This window comes from Manis javanica, chromosome 17 (genome assembly GCF_040802235.1).
Source record: "Manis javanica isolate MJ-LG chromosome 17, MJ_LKY, whole genome shotgun sequence".
Classification (NCBI taxonomy): domain Eukaryota; kingdom Metazoa; phylum Chordata; class Mammalia; order Pholidota; family Manidae; genus Manis; species Manis javanica.
The window spans coordinates 401,060-420,281 of NC_133172.1; the positions used below are offsets into that span (position 1 = coordinate 401,060).

Here is a 19,222-nt window from a genome sequence, read left to right on the forward strand (position 1 = left end):
CGGGGTAGAGGGGGGAAGGGCGCGGGGAGTGCGTAGGGGGCGGGAGCACGCCCCGCCCCCAAGTTCCGGGAAGAAAGAGAAACTGGATGGGCGGAAGTGCGTGTGGGGAGGTGCCAAGTGTGCATCGGCTTCGAAGGGGGAGGAAGAAGGAGCGGCGCTGGGAGGGCCCGGCGAGGAGCGGGAGGCGGGACTAGAGACATCCTGAATACGGGGCGGGGCCAGGGCAGGGCGCGTCTTCCCGGAAGTATAGTGGGGCAAGTGTCCTCCCACACCGGTTTGGGATGGAGGGCCCGGCTTAACGTCCCTTCGAGTTTTGGGAAGAAGGGCGCGGTTACGGGTGACCCTGGGGGCTTGAGGTGGCAGAGGTTTGTCAGAGGTCAACCAGAGCTGGGCAAAGGTTAAAGTGGTGAAAATTTTATTCAATAAAACTGTAACAGGGACAGACAGATGCCGATGTAGAATGGAGGTTCTGAATACAACCAGAACAAGTGGGGATTTTATAGCCAGGGCACAAGTTGGATTGGGGTGGTGGGTGTTCGTAGGAAAGAAAATTACAAAGAGCAGATGTCAAGTCTGGGGGGAATTCTGCCTGAACTGACATGACGGTTTTTGCTGAAGGCAGGCCTGGGTGATGATGGGAAGTGGGGTTGAGGACTTTGACATCAAGGGTAGTGAATTATTGATAAACTGACTTAGCAGGGTTCTTGCTAATTCTACAAGGAAGTATACAGATGGGCCTTGTCGGGGAGAGGATTCAGGGGAACTTCATGAATGTTTGGTTACGCGAAGAATCTTCGTCAGGGAGGAGTGGGGCTGGTGCGGGATCATCTTCCCAGTGTCGTCACCTGTGAGCCGAGCAGCCCAGTACCAGGAAATGGAAGAACACTTGTTGCCAGGACCTGGTGCATACACTTCCTCAGGCTCGGCATGCTCTCATTATCCTTGGACGCCCAGGTCGATGTCCTGGGATACTCCATTGTCTTCCTCAAGTCTGGTATCTGGTGTTCCCTCTCCTCCTTGGTGCTTGGGCTCTCCTATCCTGGGCGAGGAACTGGTGTACTCCCTCTTCCGTAGGATTTCCTAGCAGGGCTCATCAGCCCTGTGCCTCCCTTTGGGTTATCTTGTCCACTGCCTGCTAAAGTTGTTCCAGGAGTTAATTTTTATGGCCACTGTGGAGAGGATCCACCTGCAGGCTGCACATTGTTCATCTTATCTGTTGCACTTAGTAAGTCTGTTGACTTTTGCATGTTAGTATTTACTCAGAGGCTATGCAGATATCTTTTATTCTATCAGTATTTCTTCAATTTTTTTCTTGGCTGTTCTAGGTAAAACACCATCCCTGTTCCATAAGTAATTTGGCTCTTCCATTTCTATATTTCGACTTCAAAAAGAATTGATATTATATAGCCCTAGGGAATGTAACAGAGCCATGTTTATTATGTTGTTATTTTGTTTTGGATGTGCCTGGGGATGCTTCTAGTGGTTTACCATTGAGTTTGACAGAGGCCTTTAACATTTTAAGTAAGCAAGCCCCCTTGAAAGTTCTTTCAGTTATTTTTGTGTGTTTATATTACATAGAGTAAAAACATGATTTTAGGTTAAAAGTTTATTTCAAGTAGGTGTATTACTAAAGACTGACCCATGAAAACTACTTTAATACAACTTTGAATAATAAATTGCATGTTCTTTTTCCTGTTTAGCAAATTAGGCATTCTATGTAATTTATTGTAATTTGATTATGTAAAAAAAAGGATTTCTGAATAAATGTTAACTATTATACATGTCAAAAATATTATGCATCCTGTCTGCATACAGAGCCCCAGTCCCTTGTTGAACACCTTCAGGGTCAGAAGTATTTTGGAATTCACAAGCATTTGGATTTTAGCAAGATGTTAAGGTGCATATACCACACAGTAAGTAGCATCCCCAACAGGTTTAGGGCTGTGTCTAGCTATCAAACACCTGACCATATCTGTACTAAAATATATGAACAGTCACTCTAGGTTGGAGAAAGGCAAACTGTAAATATCCTTGTTAGTTCAGGTAAATTTTTGCTACATAGCAAAGGAAGAAACTTTTCATTAGAAAGGGTTTTGGAATTAGAATCACAGAAAAGGCATTGTGGATCGTATATGAAAATGGCTGGATTAGTAATAATTTATTCAATTACAAAGTTAATTTGTACTTTTTCTCTCAATATATTCCATGTATCAGACACATTTATTGAGACAATTAATTGTGGATAAAATTACAATATTTCCAGAATATCTCACCTGGCTTTAGTACGTCTGCATATCAATAGGCATTCAGAGGTGGAAAGAAGTATGGCTTTAGTGCATTTGCATCATTCCTCAGGGGTGAAGAAGTTCGTCTCCATATCAGTGGGTCCAGCCCACCTGGACAAGGAGGGCTTATCTGTACCTGAGAGGTGAGGGGGGGCCGGTTTTGCTTCTGCTGGAGCAGGAAAGAGAGAAGGCCCCAGACTGCAGTTTGTAAGCAATAAATGGGTTTTAAACTTTATTTCTCCCTTTGACTGATTTTGGTTTTTAGAGGTATTTTGCCCCGGGATTTCCTCTGCCCGGACATACAATTGTTTAAATATGTTGAAACTCTTCTTTATGCTTTCTCTAGTCAATATCCCACCATTGGCTTAATTTAAACAACATGACTAAGAATAAATAATATAAAACTACACACACACACACACACACACACACACACAAACAAAAACAAAAACAAACATATACTGGCCAAATCACTATGGCAGCTTGTGGTATTCAACTGAGTTATAAACCAGCTGTGGAACTGAATCATGGACTTTTGGTTTAATTTCCACTCACCATTCTCTATTCTTGTTTCATCACACAGAGCCTCTCAAATTGCTCCATGTGAAGGGGAACACATGTTTAAAAGTCATTTTAAAAAAAGAAAGATGTCATCTTTTGTCTTTAAAACATGAGCCTCTAGGACACCTCTTGGAACTTCTCAGAGCATAAGGACTTAAGCAGTAATACATTAATTAGTATTTTACCTGTAATTATTGCTATCGTAATTATTTCCCAGAAAATAGGCTTTGGATCTATTAATTGCAGCTACACATTTATTCTCTGCCTCTTCTCCCCAACACCGATGATAAGGTCAACCCAAAGCTAACCCGGACTCAATGTAGCACATGGGGAAAGGTGAAGAGTCTGAGCTCTGAGCAGGGGTGGACCACAGACAGCCTCCAGAGAATGGACCGTCTCGGACAGGATTGGAGAACAAACCGGTCGGTCGGGTTTGGAATAATCCAGCTCACACCTTTGTACTCTGTATTTCATCCGGTGTTTGGGTGTACATAACTGAAAATCCAACTAATGTAAATAACGGATGCCATTTCCTCACAGAACGGAAAGTCTCTAAGTGGCTCCTGGTGCTGGTTAAACTCCCCACCTGTGTCACCAAAGGGCCAGGCTCCTTCCCCTCCTGCTGTCCTCAGTGCTGGAGTGTCTCATGGTCTGGCTGTGAAGGCACATGCAAGGGACACACGAGCCAGATGCTCGCTGCCGGTCCTGAATGCAGCCCCTTTCGATGTTCTCTGTGCCTTAGGGAGTTGACTTCTGTCCTTTGATGAAAACTGACTCCTGTAATTCTTCCTGAGTCTCTTGTTTATTCACTCCTCAGTTCAACAACCACAGGGCGATATGCACATCCAAATGGAAGGATATCTGCTCTTAGCAATCTTAAACATTTCTGGATGTTCTTGTTACCACAAATAACATATGAAACAGACCTAAGTGATACGACTACTGGAAAAGAAAATGTAAAATGCATTTACTAACACATAGCATCATCACACTTAAGAAACCCAATTGAAAATTTTTAAAATCAATGAGATTGCAATAAACTAGGCAGAATAAGAAATAAAGATACATATATCAACATGTACACACAAAAATATAACCTTAACAAGTATATTAAAATTCCTTTCACAGCAGAATCATAACATCAGAAAATTCTGGGTTTAAATTGTCAGGAAATGCAGGTGCTCTACATGAAAATGAGTTTCTGCAAATAATTACAAGTAAACTTTCGTAAACGAAAATGCTTATCGTGTTCCAGGATGGGAAGGCCAATTGTAAGTCCCAAATGGTCCCTAGGCTCAATACAAGAGCGAACAGGGTTACAAAGGAGCCCTTTGGGAGCCTGGCCCTTAGACTCTCTTCACAGTGATGGAAGGAACTGACTGTAGTTCTTCACAAGAACAATTAAGTTGGATTCAAATTAATCTTATGGAGAAATGCCTCCAGAAACGACTAGTTCAAAAAGTGCTGTTTTTCACCAATAAATTTAGACTTCAGAGCTATTAACTGCATACAGTTATAATCATGGAACTTTTTTTTGTGGTCGTGGTGGGGCACTCATCTTGCAGTTCAGTAAGTCGGCATAGTTTTTTTGAATTCAGGTGTGTGGTTTGTTTCAAACACATTTCACCCAGAGAGAACTCACGTCACCTGCTCTGAAGGGCAGTGACAGAGTGAGTCTGTACCGGCGTCTGCGTGTGTAATTTGATGAGCCTACCACATTCCCTTGCTCCCACTGTGTTTTCACATGGGGGCCTCTGGAATGTGTCATTTCCTCCTCTGTAACCCCTTGGCTGTGCCTCTGAGACGGCGGCTGAAGTGACCTGGCCCTTCCTGTTGAGTGCAGTGCATCTATGCTCTGTGGTGTGTCTACCTCCCGAGGAGCGACTCTAAGTCAGGTGAGCCGGGGTTAGCCTGAAGTTGCGGAACCTGGTTACCCGTGGTGGCTACTTTTAGGAGCCCCTACCTCACGGCTCAGCATTGCTAAGCAAGAGACTTGGGAAGAGAAACTGCTTGGGAGCAAGAAGGGGATGTCATTTAAGGTTTTTATTTTGTTTGTCACAAGTAACAGAACATACCATCAGTCATTACACTGCATGAAGTCCACAGGCAAGGGCTTCCAGCGTTGTTCCTGGGCTCAGCCACCACCCTCAGCCAGGCACTGTCCATCTTCTGGCCCAGCCCTTCTCAGCATATTGTCTTGGCCGTTCCGAAAGCTTGTGTCCTCCTGGTCTCAAGGTGGTTGTCACAGTCCTAAGCGTCACGGCTGAAGATACTGGTGTCAGGAGGGTATTTGTTCCTTTGCCACTGTAACAAATTACCACAAACTGTGGCTAAAACAGCACAAATTTACCATCTCACAACCTGGAGGTCAGAAGTCCAAAAAAGGGTCTCACTGGGCTAAGATCAAGGTGTCGCCAGGCCACATTCCTTCTAGTGGCACTAGGGGAGAATCCGCTTTCTTGCCCGATCCGGCTTCCGGGGGCTGCCTGCATTCCTTGGCTCGTGGCCTCTTCCTCTGCCACCAAAGCCAGCAGTGTGGCGTCTATAAATCTCTCTCTGACTCTGACCTCCGCTTTCATCCTCTCATCGCCTTCTCTGACTCTTCTTCCTCTTAAACATCACGCCCACCACACGTATTCCAGGGTAATCTTTCTACTTTGAGACCCTCAATTACATTTGTGAAGTCCCTTCTGATCTGCAAGGTGATGTACTCGCAGGTTCCAGGCGTCAGACTGCGGGCGTCTTTGGGTGGACGTGACCTATCACAGGGAAGGAATGAAATGTCTTCAGAAGCCGTTTCTCATAGGCTTCCTCAGACTCCACTGGCCAGGACTCGCACATGTTCTGGCTGTGAGACAAGTTGGACAAGAGAGTGGCTGGCATTTGGAAATCTGTAGGGGGAGCTGGACTCTCCATTATGAAGGAGGGTTACACAGCCACAGTGCCTAGAACAAAAGTCTGTTTGGGGGAAGCTCATTCTGCCCCCCGAGTCCTCTCCTTAGGTTGAGTTATAAGGCCACATGCCCTATCTGAGCGCAGCTGGTCCTGGAAGTTTCTGGACTTGCTCCGGCAGAGCTCTGGAACTGAATGAAGTCTCAGTATCAAGGGAGCAGCAAGAGGACCTTACCCCTCCTCTCTTCCCCAGAACACTCCAGATACACTTCTGGGCAGCTATGCGTGAGGTTTCCTCCTCATCCCAGCTTTGTAAGGGATTTTAGTTGAAGCTTGTGAGGTTTCCATCATTCTTGGAAACTGCCTGGAAACTGGCTATACCCATGGAAGTGTGAAGATGCACACACCAATGATGCCTCTCTTAAAATCAATAGTCAAATGCCATTTGTGAAGCACTGATGAGTTAGTATAAAGCTCTGATTTGTTTGAAGTGACAGCATTTGGGTTGTGCAGGAGAAAGAAGGATGGCATGTTCTTCAGCTCTCTTCTATGAATACTATAAAATTATACATACATTGATGCCAATGACACTAAAAGATGAATAATCTCTGCATGACACTTCAAATCTGTAGTTCTTTGGTTCACATATAGTTTAAAAGAGAAGTATGCTCTTGTAATTGATAGCATTTACATTTTATTTTCTTTGGAAATCATTTCTGAGACATTCTCCATCAGGCTTGTGAAATGGTGTTTCTGTGGCCAAAGGCACACATGTAGACTGTAGCTGCTCAAACCTGTCCACCTGTGACTGCAGGGAGCTACGAGTGCAAAGTCCTATTATAATTGGGTACCTATTTATGGGTCAAAAATAATTTGTGGGCTCTGCTTCCTTTGTGGTTTATTTCTGATGTTAAATTAAGTGGAATTCCAACCAACAGATTTTCTGCATTGAGTATGTTCAATAAGTTTCTGTAATCTATATGAAGTTCCTGGTGTCAAATAAGAGGAAAGCCGTAGTTGAAATCCTGGTATCAGTGACTATACTCCTGGTGTCCTATGTTCTCCAGGGCTCCAGTACTAGTGTTCTCTAGTTCTCTACTATGAGTCCTCTTGTGTTGAATTAAAAAAAAGTGTCCTGAAAGCTTTTCCACTCTACTTACATATATGGAGCTTTTCCCAGTATGAGTTCTCTGATGTAGAATCGTTAAGTGTTGCACTATATTTAAAGGCTTTCCCACGGTGACTCTATCCATAGGTTTCTCTCCAGTGCATCCTCTGATGTTGAGTAAGGAAGGAAAAGAGCATGAAACCTTCCCCTGAATGAGTACATTGTAGAGTTTCTCTCCCTTACAGATTCTTAAATGTAAAGTAAAACAGTCACTCCTCGAAGACAATGCCCTGAAAATTCACTACAAATATGAAGTTTCTCATAATTATCAGTTCTTTCTTACTGTGGAAGGGGTAATTTGTTCCTATATATTTATAGAGTTTTTATCCTGTATGTATTCTGAAATGTACTGAAAGGCAATCTTTCTCAGTAAAGACTCCCACACTCAACACAGTTGCAAGGTTTGTCCCCTGAGTAAATTTGTTCATAGTTAAAAGAGTTGACCTCTGTTCAGACCGCTCTATACTCATTACGTTTATACGATCTCTCTCAAGTATGACTTCTCTGATATCACTGTATAGTGAAAGAAAGGGTGAGTTCTAATTAACTTTTCACCCAAATTCTTTACTCTTGCAGCCTCTGTCTTGAGTCAGTGTTTCCTCAAGAGCTGTATGTTCCCCCGTCTCTCCTGTTTCTCCTGCTGCTCCATTAAGTGGGCCCCACATTCCTGCTCTCTGCCAAGTGTAGATGGCTATATTTCATTCCTTGTGAATCCTTCTATTTCAGGATAGCAGTAGGACCCTGTTTTTTGGTTAACTTTGCCTTTCATTCTAGTTTCCAATCTGGAAAAAATACAAGATAATTTTAAGTGTTTAGTGAAGACTTCCTGGAGAGAAAATAGTGAGATTAAATGAAGAAGCACATCTGAAGCATGTGGATTTATTTTCAGATATGCCCTGTAACGAGTGACTGAGCTGCGAGCAGAGAGAACGAGCCCAGCCTCTCGAGGTGGCTGGTGGGAAGACAGAGCAGTGTATGATTTTTCCATAGAATATCCATAGATGGCTCCTCCGTCTCCTTTTCCAGATGCTCCTCTGTGCCCCAGTTCTCTGGGGACTGTTTCTGAGCCTCCTTATCTCTTCTGCCAGTGTCATCTCTTTCATTCCCTGCATTCAGACACCAATCTGAATGTTACACAGTTATACAGCTTCAACCCAGATTATTTTCTGAGCATTAGACACATTCAGCTGCCTACTGGGAATCTCTACATATTCTGTGACCATAATCTGTCAAAATTGAAAACTCATTCCACAGACACATCTGCTCCTACCCCAGCTGTTCCCCATGAGTGGATGGTGTCACATCAACCCAGTTGCTTGTGCCGGTAGCCAAGGACCCTGTCCACCTCTGTTTTGAGTCAATAACCAAATTTTGAATCCACCTTAAGTATACATCTAGTCAGTCTCCTTTTTGTCTCCATGGTCCTGCCCTACTCTGAGTTGCTGCACCCCGTTGAGCTACCGCACTGGGGCTTTGTCATCCCTTCTCCTTTTCATACCGTGTCTCATACACTCATCCAGAGCAGTCCTTCAAAATGTAACCAGATCGTGTCATTTTCCTTACTGAGCTTAAACAATGGTTTTCAATTACTCTTAAGTATTTATGATTTTTCCATAGAATATCTACATCTACTGTGCTGACGCCACGGAGTAGGAGCTGAGTAGTTGGTAAATGCTGGTGAGTGAACGGAAGGGATTTAGTTAAAAGGAACTCAGAGGGATGAGTCTGGGCCCTGCTACCTCGTACTTAGATCACTGAGGCAGCCTTAATATGCTCTCCTTCGTCTTTGTTCTGTATCTCATGCTGATGCCAACGTATCTCATATGTACGAGTAACGTCACATCCTCAGGGCACCATATAATCCCAGTGACCCTAAACTGTAAGCCCTCCAGTACGGTGATTTGAGCTCCTTAGGAGGCCATGGCGCCTCCACTTTTCTCCTTACTGAATTAATAGTGTGTTCAACTGAGAGACATAAGAGATATGTGTAGCTACGGTCCTCAAAGAAAATCCATCCAAGGGACACTTGTAGCCTGTAGTCCTCAAGGAATCTTTCACGGAGGAGGCACTGAATGGAGATGTCAGGTCGTGAGTGCAGCGTAACCAAAAATATCAAAGCAGGGGTGACTGGTCAAGTAAGAAGCCTGGTCTGCAAACTCCTGGGAACACAGGTAACAGAAAATCTCTGTATGACCTTTCAGGTTTCACAACAAATCAAGTAAAAGAAAAATAAATGGATGGTGGTATGATAGGCAGTCTCCACAACGACCTCTAGTGGACCCCACCTCCTAGCATTCACACCCCTGTGGCTCCCCACTCACACATGTACTGGTTGGTCTGTGCGGTTCATAGAATGTTTCAGAAGCAAGGGCACATCACTCCCAGGAGTAAGTGGTGGAGACCTTGTGGCTTTGGTCTGGTCTCTCTCTCTCTCTCCTCTCATTCTAGAGGAGCCGTCTGCCGTATCATGAAGAACCCTCGAGCAGCCCTGTGGAGAGGCTCGAATCGTGAGGAACTAAGGCCTCTTGCCAACAACCACAGAAATGAATTTGTAAATGGATCACAAGTAAGGTTTCATGTGACTACATCCTTGGCCAATATCTTTTTTTTAATAAAGGTATCACTGGTATACACTCTTATGAAGGTTTCACATGAAAAACAATGTGGTCACTACATTCACCCATATTATCGGGTTCCCCCCAAACCCCATTGCAGTCACCATCCATCGGTGTAGTAAGATGCCTTGGTCAATATCTTGATGACAGCCTTGATTACAACCTAGAACTATCTGGTTAAACTGTTCCCAAATTCTTAACCCACAGAAATTGTGAGGATATCAGATATTTGCTGTTTTAAGTTAGGAGTCAGAAAACTTACATCCTCCAGGCCTAATCCTGTCTGCTGTCTTTTGTTTGTCATTAAAAAAAATCAAAAGACAAATTATATTTTATGTGAAAATTATATGAAATTCAAATTTCATTGTCCATAGAGTTTTAAGGGAACGCAGCCATGCCCATTCATTACTTAGTGCCTATGGCTGCTTTGGGTTGAGTAGTTGCGACAGAGACCATACAGTCCACCAGACTTAAAATACTTACTATCTGGCTCTTTACAGAAAAAGTTCGCTGCCCTTGTTTTAAGCCATCATGTTTTGGGGGTAATTCCTTACACAACAGTGGATAATTATTAATACACATCACATGTCCTTGTCCCTCAACTTTGGACTAAGGCATGAGGTTTGCTTTGGCAGATGGGTCAGCAGTTGCGATGTGAGTAGAGACTCGGAATGTGCCGATGAGGCTGGGCTTCCCCTTTTCTGCTTCCGCCATCACCGTGACAGGAGTGTGGCCTAGCTGACCTGCTAGTCTGAGGAGGGTGGGAGACAAGGGGAACAGCTCTGCTCCTCATCTAAAGGGTGAAGGCCGGCTCAGCACCCCGAGCCTGGGTCAGCAGACCTCCCGCCCCCCATGCCTGTAGACACACGAGCCAGAATAAATGACTGGTTTTAAGCCACTGTTCTAACAGGAGCAGCTTTTTGTACATTCTTTTTGTGGTAATAACTGACTGATATGTATTCCCAGTAGCAATATAGACGAGATTTCTCCTTGACTTACAGTCAAAACAGGGATAGTCACTCCTTCTAATCATGACATAATATTGTATGGTGACAAGAAAAATTTTAAACGGTATGATCTTAACCAGACAAAAAAACAAAAAAAGCATGAGAAGAAACCTAGAAAGAGTAAATATGCTAAGATATTCACAAAGATCATGTTTCAAATAAGACCCATTCAGTAGTCATTAGTAATAACTTACTGTAAATAGCTGAGAGTAGATGGCATTTGTTCTGGAATCTAAAAAATATTGACCAGCTTTGCTGGAACAAAAATAGCTCTTGGACTTCAGCTGTCAGAACTTAGTCTTTGTGAGGACAGCACCATCATTAATGAGTCCCAGCTGGTCCATCTGCCAGTTCCACGTCCTAACTTTAGATCCCAGGAGAGGGCTGTGAATGGCCCAACGAAGGTCAGGTTATGCGCAACAAAGAGCCAGAGACAGAACATGGGTTATGTTCTATGTCATGGCCATGTACCAGACAACCATATGAGTGCTAGGGGTCACGGGCATTGCCAGAAGAGGTAGATTCTGTGAGGAGGAAATTACCTTGGGTGATTTCCTTCCTGCTTTTCACTTTTTACTAAATGCTGAAAAAAAAATTTTAATGAAGATTACTAATTTAAGATTAAACTGTATTCCTCCTTAACAAAGCACTTTTTTCTCCCTTTTTTTTATTAAGATATCATTAATATACACTCTTATGAAGGTTTCACAAGAAAAACAATGTGGTTATTACATTCACCCCCATTATCAGGACTCCCCCATACCCCTTGCAGTCACTGTCCATCAGTGTAGTAAGATGCCACAGAGTCCCTATCTTCTCTGAGCTACACTGTCTTCCCCATGATCCCCAACACCATGTGCACCAATCATGATATCCCACAGTCCCCTTCTCCCTCCCTCCCCACCCACCCTTCCCCACCCCTCCCCTTTAGTAACCACTATAGTTCCTTCTTGGAGTCTCTGAGTCTGCTGCTATTTTGTTCCTTCAGTTTTGCTTCGTTGTTATACTCCACAAATGAGGGAAATCATTTGGCACTTGTCTTTCTCCGCCTGGCTTATTTCACTGAGCATAATGTCCTCCAGCTCCATCCATGTTGTTGCAAATGGTAGGATTTGTTTCTTTCTTATGGCTGAATAATATTCCATTGTGTATATGTACCACATCTTATTTATCCATTCATCTACTGATAGACAGACACTTAGGTTGCTTCCATATCTTGGCTATTGTAAAAAATGCTGCGATAAACATAGGGATGAATATGTCTTTTTGAATCTGAGAAGTTGTATTCTTTGGGTAAATTCCAAGGAGTGGGATTCCTGGGTCAAGCGGTATTTCTGTTTTTACTTTTTTGAGGAACCTCCATATTGCTTCCCACAATGGTTGAACTAGCTTACATTCCCACCAGCAGTGTAGGAGGGCTCCCCTTCTCCACATCCTTGCCAGCATTTTTTGTTCTTAAGTCTTTTGGATGTTGGCCATCTAACTGGTGTGAGGTGGTATCTCATTGTGGTTTTAATTTGCATTTCCCTGATAACTAGTGATGTGGAACATCTTTTTATGTATCTGTTGGCCATCTGAATTCCTTCTTTGGAAAACTGTCTCTTTATATCCTCTGCCCATTTGTTAATTGAGTTATTTGCTTTTTGGGTGTTGAGGCATGTAAGTTCTTTATATATTTTGGATGTTAACCCCTTGTCGGATATATCATTTACAAATATATTCTCCCATACTGTAGGATGCCTTTTTGTTTTGTTGATGGTGTCCTTTACCATACAGAAACTTTTTAGTTTGATGTAGTCCCATGAGTTCATTTTTGCTTTTGTTTCCTTTGCTCGAGGAAATGTGGTCAGGAAAAAAGTTGCTCATGTTTATATTCAAGAGATTTTTGCCTATGTTTTCTGTTAAGAGTTTTATGGTTTCATGACTTACATTCAGGTCTTTGATCCATTTCGAGTTTACTTTTGTGTATGGGGTTAGACAGTGATCCAGTTTCATTCTCTTGCATGTAGCTGTCCAGTTTTGCCAACACCAGCTGTTGAAGAGACTGTCATTTCCCCATTGTATGTCCATGGCTCCTTTATCATATATTAATTGACCATATATGGTTGGGTTTATATCAGGGCTCTATAGTCTGTTCCATTGGTCTTTGGTTTTGTTCTTGTGCCAGTACCAAATTGTCTTGATTACTGTGGCTTTGTAGTAGAGTTTGAAGTCAGGGAGCATAATCCCCTCAGCTTTATTCTTCCTTCTCAGGATTGCTTGGCTATTCTAGGTCTTTTGTGGTTCCATATGAGTTCTAGAACTATTTGCTCTAGTTCGTTGAAGAATGTTGTTGGCATTTTGATAGGGATTGCATTGAATCTGTAGATTGCTTTAGGCAGGATGGCCATTTTGACAATATTAATTATTCCTATCCATGAGCACAGGATGTGTTTCCATTTATTGGTATCTTCCTTAATTTCTCTCTTAAGTGTCTTGTAGTTTTCAGGTATAGGTCTTTCACTTCCTTCTTTATTCCTAGGTATTTTATTCCTAGGTTAGGTTTATTCCTAGGTATTTTATTCTTTTTGATACAATTGTGAATGGAATTGTTTTCCTGATTTCTCTTTCTGCTAGTTCATCATTACTGTATAGGAATGCAACAGATTTCTGTGTATTAATTTTGTATCCTGCAACTTTGCTGAATTCAGATATTAGACCTAATACTTTTGGAGTGGATTCTTTAAGGTTTTTTATGTACAATATCATGTCATCTGTAAACAGTGACAATTTAATTTCTTCTTTGCCAACCTGGATGCCTTTTATTTCTTTGTGTTGTCTGATTACCGTGGCTAGGATCTCCAGTACTATGTTGAATAGAAGTGGGGAGAGTGGGCACCCTTGTCTTGTTCCCAATCTTAAAGGAAAGGCTTTCAGCTTCTCGCTGTTAAGTATGATGTTGGCTGTGGGTTTGTCATATATGGCCTTTATTGTATTGAGGTATGTGCCCTCTATACTCATTTTGTTGAAAGTTTTTATCACGAATGGATGTTAAATTTTGTCGAATGCTTTTTCAGCATCTATGGAGATGATCATGTGGTTTTTGCCCTTCGTTTTTTTGATGTTGTGGATGATGTTGATGGATTTTCAAATATTGTACCATCCTTGCATCCCTGGAATAAATCCTCCTTGATCATGATGGATGATCTTTTTGATGTATTTTTGAATTTGGTTTGCTAATATTCTGTTGAGTATTTTTGCATTTGTGTTCATCAGGGATATTGGTCTGTAATTTTCTTTTTTTGGTGTCTTTGGTTTTGGTATTAGAGTGATGCTGGCTTCATAGAATGAGTTTGGGAGTATTCCCTCCTCTTGTACTTTCTGGAAAACTTCAAGGAGGATGGGTATTAGGTCTTCACTAAACGTTTGATAAAATTCAACAGTGAAACCATCTGGACCAGGAGTTTTGTTCTTACGTAGTTTTATGGTTGCCAATTCAATTTCATTGCTGGTAATTGGTGTGTTCAGATTTTCTGTTTCTTCCTGGGTCAGCCTTGGAAGGTTGTATTTTTCTAGAAAATTGTCCATTTCTTGTAGGTTATTCAATTTGTTAGCATATAATTTTTCATAGTATTCTCTAATAATCCTTTGTATTTCTGTGGTGTCCAAAGGAACTTTTCCTTTCTCATTTCTGATTCTGTGTGTAGACTCTTTTTTGTTCTTGTTAAGTCTTGCTATGGGTTTATCTATTTTGTTTATTTTCTTGAAAAACTAACTCCTGCTTTCATTAATTATTTCTATTGTTTTATTCTTCTTGATTTTATTTATTTCTGCTCTGATCTTTATTATGTTCCTCCTTCTACTGACTTTGGGCCTCATTTGTTATTCTTTTCAAGTTTCATTAATTGTGAGTTTAGACTGTTCATATGGGATTATTCTTCCTCCCTGAGGTAGACCTGTATTGCAATATATTTCCCTTTTAGCACGGCCTTTGCTGCATCCCACAGATTTAGTGGTGTTGAGTTATTGTTGTCATTTGTCTCCATATATTGCTTGATCTCTGTTTTTATTTGGTCATTTTTCCATTGGTTATTTAGGAGCATGTTATTAAGCCTCCATGTGTTTGTGGGCTTTTTTGTTTTCTTTGTGTAATTTATTTCTAGTTTCATAACATTGTGCTATGAGAAGCTAGTTGGTACAATTTCAGTCTTTTTGAATTTACTGAAGCTCTTTTTGTGGCCTAGTGTATGATCTATTCCTGAAAATGTTCCCTGTGCACTTGAGAAGAATGTGTATCCTGCTGCCTTTGGGTGTAGAGTTCTGTAGATGTCCATTAGGTACATCTGTTCTAATATGTTGTTCAGTACCTATGTCTCCTTAATTATTTTTGTCTTGTTGCTCTGTCCTTTGGAATGAGTGGTGTGTTGAAGTCTCCTAAAATGAATGCAATGCATTCTATTTCCCCCTTTAATTGTGTTAGTATTTGTTTCATACATGTAGATGATCCTGTCTTGGTTACATAGATATTTATAATGGTTATATCCTCTTGGACTGACCCCTTTATCATTATATAAAGTCCCTCTTTGTCTCTTGTTACTTTCTTTGTTTTGAAGTCTATTTTATCTGATACAAGTACTGCAACTCCTGCTTTTTTCTCCCTATTAGTTGTATGAAATATCTTTTCCCATCCCTTTACTTTCAGTCTGTGTATGTCTTTGAGTTTGAGCTGAGTGTCTTGTAGGCAGCATATAGATGGGTCTTGTTTTTTTAATCTATTCAGTGACTCTATGTCTTTTGATTGGTGCATTCAGACAATTTACATTTAGGGTGATTATTGATAGGTATGTATTACTGCCATTGCAGGCTTTAGATTCATGGTTACCAAAGGTTCAAGGGTAATTCTCTTACTATCTAACAGTATAATTTAACTCACTTAGTATGCTATTACAAACACAACCTAAAGGTTCTTTTTTTCCCTTTTTCTTCCTCCTCCATTCCTTATGTATTGGGTATCATATTCTGTATTCTTTGTCTATCCTTTGATTGACTTTGGGGTTGTTGATTTGATTTTGCATCTGCTTATTAGTTAATTGTTCTACTTTTTTTACTGTGTTTTATTTCCCCTGGTGATAGCTATTTAGCCTTAGGAACATTTCCATCTATAGCCATCCCTCCAAAATGCACCGTAGAGATGGTTTGTGGGAGGTAAATTCTCTCAGCTTTTGCTTAACTGAAAATTGTTTAAACCCTCCTTCAAATTTAAATGATAATCTTGTCGAGTAGAGTATTATTAGTTCAAGGCCCTTCTGCCTTATCATTAAATACATCATGTCACTCCCTTCTGGCCTGTAAGGTTTCTGCTGAGAAGTCTTATGATAGCCTGATGGGTTTTCCTTTGTATGTGATCTTTCTTCTCTCTCTAGCTGCTTTTAAAAGTCTGTCCTTATCCTTGATCTTTGAGATTTTAATTATTATGTATCTTGGTGTTGTCTTCCTTGGGTTCCTTGTGTTGGGAGATCTGCGCACCTCCATGACCTGAGAGACTACCTTCTTCCCCAGATTCAGGAAGTTTTCAGAAATTACCTCCTCAGAGACACTGTCTATCCCGTTTTCTCTTCTTCTTCTGGTATCCCTATAATGTGAATATTGTTCTGTTTGGATTGGTCACAGTTCTCTCAATATTCTTTCATTCTTAGAGATCCTTTTTTCTCTCTGTGCCTCAGCTGCTTTGTAGTCCTCTTCTCTAATTTCTATTCCATTTGCTGTCTCTTCTACTACATCTAATCTGCTTTTAAATCCCTCCATTGTATGTTTCATTTCAGATATGGAATTTCTTAATGATTGAATCTCCATCCTAAATTCATCCCTGAGTTGTTGAATATTTTTCTGTACCTCCATGACCATGTTTATAATTTTTATTTTGAACTTTCTTTCAGGAAGATTGGTGAGTTCAATTCCACTTGGTCCTTTTTCTGGTATTTGTGAGGTTTTGGTTTGAACCAGGTTCTTTGACATTTCATATTTGTATGTGGCTCCCTCCAGTGCCCAGAAACTCTAGTCTCTGGAGCTGCTCAGCCCCTGGAGTGATGTCAGGGGTCACAGGGGAGCAGCGCTGGTGCCTGCGGGGAGGAAAGAGCTGTTTCCTGTTTCCTGGCTCCAGTGCCTGTCTACACTGTCAAAACCAGTGGGCTGAGCACCCAGGTGTAAGCCTCTGTGCTTTGCATTTGTAGCTGCTGTAGGCAGGGCCTCCCTCTGGCTGTGCTGACACCAGGGCAGGGTGCCTGCGAGCTGGTGCCAGCAGGCCAGGAGGAAGGCACAGCAGGTTGCATATCACAGTGGGGGGCCTCGGAGTTGTGTTGCCACCCAGGGGGATGGAGCACCTGAAGCTCCTAACTGAAAGATCCCAACCTGCTGGGCAGAGCGCACCCAGACAACCTTGTCCACCTATCCCTTCTCCCAAGCAACAAGCTCAGTGCAATCCCTGCCCCTTAAGAAGCCCTCTCACTGCCAGGAAGCCTCTCCAACCACCCACCTTTCCTTTGTCCTACAGCAGCCGGATGTGGATCCCTGTCCTCCACAAATGGCTGGAATCTCAGTCTCTCCAAGTATTCTGCCTGTCTTAGCTTTCCAACCCCACTAATCTCCAGAGCACCATGCAATGTAGGTTCGTGTTCCCAGAGCAGATCTCCAGGGCTAGGCGTTCAGCAATCCTATGCTTCCACACCCTCCCCGCTCCGTTTCTCTTCCTCCTGCCAGTGAGCTGGGGTGGGGGAAGGACTTGTGTACCTCTGGATCAGGGCTTTGGTTCATTATCCCTTTTTGTGAGGTCTGCTCTGTTCTCCAGGTGTATGCAGTCTGGTGCAGCCTTCTTTCCTGTTGCTGTTTTAGGATTAGTTGTATTAACTATTTAATACAACTATTTAATAACTATTTTCATATTATATGTGGTTTTGGGAGGAGTTCTCTGTCTCACCTCTCATGCTGCCATCTTTAATCTCTAATAAAGCCTTTAAAAATTTTAAATTCTGTAAGCCCATTATATAGTGCCAATGTCAAAATTATAGAATAATGTATACTCAAAGAAGTCTACTTTCTGTCCTGTCCTTGCTATCCTAGTGCATGTGCCATCTGTAGATAAATCATTTTTATTAGTTTTTTCTTTAGTCTTCCATTGTTCTTTATATATTTATGAAGAAACATAAATGTTTTTATAAAAATATAGACCTATCTGTGCATCATATACATAGATATATATACATATGTATTACATAAATATGCCTCCTTCCCACTTCCACAGGTAGCCCTTGTAAGTCACTAGCAACATGTGGGGACATGAAATCCTCTGTCAGGGAAAGCAGCAAAAAACTGGGACCACCAGTTCAATTGATGGCTTTTCAGTCAGTGAAATCACAAAGCCCCTAGTATGTGCCAGGTATAAGTAAAAACCCAAAGAGGTCAAAGAATTTTCTGGTAGATACCAGGTGTAAGGGTGTTCCAGGCAAGGAGAAACAGCACGTGCAAAGGCCCTGAGAAGGGTGCATGTGTGAACCCATATGTGAGCACCTGAGAGAGGACCAGGGTGGCTGGAACTGAGAGTGGTAGAGGGAAAGGAGTGGACAATGAGCTCAGGAAAGCAAGAAAATATCTTGCTGGCTGTGGTTTGGGCTTTGGTACCACTTTGACTGTGGTATGGACTTTTACCTTGAGGGAGCTTGAAACCCTTGAACATTTTGAGCAGAGGAGGCCTTCACAATGTAGGTGGGAGAAGTATGAAGGGAGATTTCATAATATATAACTGAAACTATTTAGAATGTTTATACTATGCTCTCTACATCTAGGAATTCCACTTTCAGCAGTTCTCCCTAAAAGCACTTACAAGTTAGTAACAATGGCGAATTTGCATTGAGGGTTTCTTGTGTGCACAGAACACAGATATTAATACAATCCTCACGGCCCTCCAATTATTCCAGTTTTCAAATGATGAGATGTTAGAGAGTTGAGGTCTTTTTAAGTCAGTTATGGAGCTAGAAAGCATCTATGCTAATCTGAGGCAGAAGCTGTGTCTGTTTAAATCCATGTCATTCTCAATCCTATTTATCATCAAAGTCAATCAAATAGTGAACATGTGGATAGTCATATGTTCTGTTACTGTATTGTTATAGTACTGTTAGATACTGTCTAATTTAGGGCTGGGTACATGAGTGTTCACACAGTTCGGTTTTCTGAACATTTGAAAATGTCCGAAATAGAATATTCAGGAAAACTAAATCAAATAAATGCTCTTTCTTAAGGTTCAGTTATCTTTGGCTGAGGGAATTACCCTTCATTAGTTTGTAAACGAATTGTCTGTGAGCCACTGATTTTTCCTTGTAATTAAAACACTCGGATAAGAACCTAGGGTGCCAAAAGCTAATGTCAGTCACAGATAAATAGTTATCTACCTCCCCCTACAGGCAAGAGTCCGTGCTCTGCGTGCAGCTCGAAAGTGTGGATCACAGCGCGGCGACCGGCTGCAGGTTCTCGTTTGTTGCTCCAGTGTGAACACCGCAGATTGTTTTTCCTACACCTGTGGGGTTCACTTTAAGATCCTGCGGCCCCAGAATCCTCCCTGAGGGTCCTGAAAACCTTGCTGTCCAGGATCCGCTGCCACCTCCCCTTTCCACCGTAGACGGCACCCGCCCGAGAACGCGGGCACCGCGCGCCCGAGGCCTTCTG

At 42.0% G+C, this 19,222-nt stretch overlaps 1 long non-coding RNA gene across 1 annotated transcript; it reads left to right on the top strand.

Annotated features, from left to right (window-relative positions):
- The first annotated feature begins 15 nt into the window (after positions 1 to 15).
- On the top strand, positions 16 to 11,104 carry LOC140846940 (uncharacterized). The gene is made up of 3 exons (XR_012126485.1): positions 16 to 4,741; positions 8,524 to 8,583; positions 9,355 to 11,104. It is a non-coding gene; the product is annotated as an uncharacterized lncRNA (long non-coding RNA).
- The last annotated feature ends 8,118 nt before the right edge of the window (positions 11,105 to 19,222 follow it).